This window comes from Peromyscus leucopus, chromosome X (genome assembly GCF_004664715.2).
Source record: "Peromyscus leucopus breed LL Stock chromosome X, UCI_PerLeu_2.1, whole genome shotgun sequence".
Classification (NCBI taxonomy): domain Eukaryota; kingdom Metazoa; phylum Chordata; class Mammalia; order Rodentia; family Cricetidae; genus Peromyscus; species Peromyscus leucopus.
The window spans coordinates 25,052,422-25,055,572 of record NC_051083.1 but is presented as its reverse complement, the minus strand read 5'-3'; positions in this window follow the sequence as shown (position 1 = coordinate 25,055,572).

The window sequence follows — 3,151 nt, the reverse complement described above, 5'->3', positions numbered from 1 at the left end:
TCTTTCAACCCCCTCTTCTGCAATGGTAACCGAGCCTTGTGGGGTTGGGTATATAGTTGTTCTGTTCAGGGCTGAGGATTCCACAGTGTGATAGTCTCCATATCTGAACCAGTTGTTAGCCTCTGCATTAGTTTCCATTTACTGCCAAAGAAGGTTCTTTGATGAAGTTTGGTGCACTAATCTAAGATTGCAATGAAGCAGTATTAGATTTTCATCCAGGTATAGACAAAATAGAATATTTACTTGGCAAATTCTGTTGGAAAGAAAGGACATACAGGTTGGGGAGTTGTCTCGGTGGGGATTAAATGTTCTTATGCAAGTAGGGGAATCTGAATTCAGATCTCCAGTACCCACATAAAAATCTGGGCATGGTGGCACATGCCTATATTTCCAGCACTGGAGTGGTGGAGACTAGAGGATACTTGGATCTTGGTGGCCAGACAATTCAGCCAATGTGTGAAATCCAAGTTCAGTGAGAGACTATCTCAAAAAGTAAGGAGGAGAGAGTTTGAATAAGATACCCAAGGTCAACTTCTGACCTCCATGTACAACATGTATATATGCATATGCACACCAGTATGCATACATGTACTCATGAATATGGACAACACACACACACACACACACACACACACACACACACACACACACACGAGCACACATGAGCACACATACATACAGGGGGGACATAGAGAAAGAGAATGTGCATGCTTATCAGATTATCTTTTAGTAACTATTACATGTAAACAAAACAAACTAGTTTAATACTTGTTACTAAACTCTTCAGGAGAAATACATACCTAGAAAGGTAAACCTAGCCAAAGCCTATGGCCGGGGAGGTAATAGGTCCTAGTGGGGAACCTACCACTGTTGTATTGCTTAATGGCCATGATGTCAAATTGCCCTCTAAACATTCATGTTTACCCCCATAGATCAGTGCCTTTGTCATAGAAGATTTTAACTATAAGGAATGACAGTTCATGCAGAGACTAATACCTGGTCACTATGCTGAAAGCAAGTGTCTGTTAAGATCTCATCCCTAAATGGGACAATTATGTCACCATTCCAAGGCTCAAGCAACACTGTGGAAAGGGGACTGAAAAAAATGTAAGAGTTGAGGGATGGGAAGTAATGCCGTAAAATGATCTCTTCTGGACATAGCATACCTGTTGCACCAATGAACTCACACAGCAGTGGCGACCTTCATGAAACCTGTATGAGACTTGGCTAATCAATACTCTACCATGGATGGGGGAAAGGATCAAAATATTCTAGCCTTCCCTAAAGAATTAGAAACAGTTAAAGGTTGCAGGGTGAAGAGTGCCGTAGTCTTCAGTGGTCTAGCCACTGGTACATTGCTCTCTCTCAAATAAGTAACACTCCTTTTATGTCATGCAGGCAACTCCAATTAAATGCTGTCAATCACCAAAGAAAATTGGGAAGAAGAAGAAGTCCCATAAGAGAAAAAAAGGGCATAATAGAGGATAACAGAGGGGATCTTTGGTCAAAGAGCATTATATGTATATGTGAAATAATAAATAATTTTAAATAGCTCATAATACAGCAATTCATTCTGGAAAAATTGCCAGACCCCAAGAGAATTTGCTAAGAATTCTCCTGTAAAATGTAACTATTGTATTATGAATTATGTTCTGCCCTGAGGCTGGGGATGTTGTTCAGTGGTGGGATACTTACCTAGCATAAGGCAAAGTCACAGGTTCCAAGCCCAATGTGGAAATTTTTCCTATGTTCATGGTTAGAATTTAAACTGGTGGAAAAATTGGAAAAGGTCATTGGTTAACCTTAGAATTAATTGTAAAGAAGAGACCTGAGACTACTAAGAATCCAAAAGAAAAGTGTTCTGCCTCTCAGTAATTTAAGTAGATGAGAGGAACCAAGTCTAACTCGTAAGATAACTGCTGCCTATCACATCCAGTCACTAAACACTTGAACACATTCCTTCATTCTCTCACCTACCACATCTTCAGACACATGACTAATCTCACTACAGAACACATAGCAACAACTGGAGACTTTTTTAAACAATACTAAAGATTGTATCTAGGGCTTTGTGCATTCTAAGTACTGAAGCTGAGCTCTGCACTGTCTCAAGCAGAGACATTATGAATTTCACAAATTACAGGCTACTGGTATCTAGTAGGTAGTGGCCAAAAAGGTTGTTCAATGTCCTAAAATATGCAAGCAGTCTCCATAGCCAGATAATATCTAGAGCCAAAGGTTATTAGTGCTGAGATAGAAAAGTCCTGATAACCACGTGTTGGTTAGAAAACTAAAAAGACCTCATTACCTTAAATTGTACATTGTACAAAAAGGGTATCCAACCTAGGCTTAGACCAAACAAGAATCAAGAGAGTAGCTCTCTGGTCTGCGGGACACTGGTTGCAGCAGAAACTTGTAGCACTGTAATAGTATCAGTTCCCAGATAATAATTTAGGATAAGCTTTCCATCTCAGGATTAATTGTTAATATCTGCAAAATCTTTTTGTCATATGAGGTAATATTCACAGATATGAATGTTAGAACATTGACATCTTTGGTAGAGGTATTAGGCACATTTCTTATTTCTTCTGTAAATTATCTAACACAAGCAATTTCAGGTTGGAAGGGCTTTTATTGGATTAAAGTTCAAAAGGATACATTCCATCAAAACACAGAAGGCAAGACAGCAGGATCTTGAGGAGACTGGTTATATCTCAGTGTCAATCAGGAAGCAGGAGAGGGAGAGGGAGAGAGAGAGAGAGAGAGAGAGAGAGAGAGAGAGAGAGAGAGAGAGAGAGAGAGAGAGAGAGAGACACTAGTGAGTGCTTGGCTCACCTTCTCCTCTTTATTCTTTCTGGGACATCTGCCTGTGGACTGGGGCCACAGTTATGTATTTCCTCCTCAGTTAACACAATATAGATGATAATACCCCACAGACATACCCAGAGATTTATTTCTATTCTAAATCCTATCAAGTTAACAATTAAGATTAGCCATAACAGAAGGAATATTAATCTGCATAATCCAAGGTCCACTGATTGAAAAGATAGTTATGGACTTATGGTACAAAAGTGTTTAATTATTTCTGTATATCATGGAACCTGTGTAACTTGAGCTGTTTTCCTTTTGATCTTGGTTACTATGGCTCTCA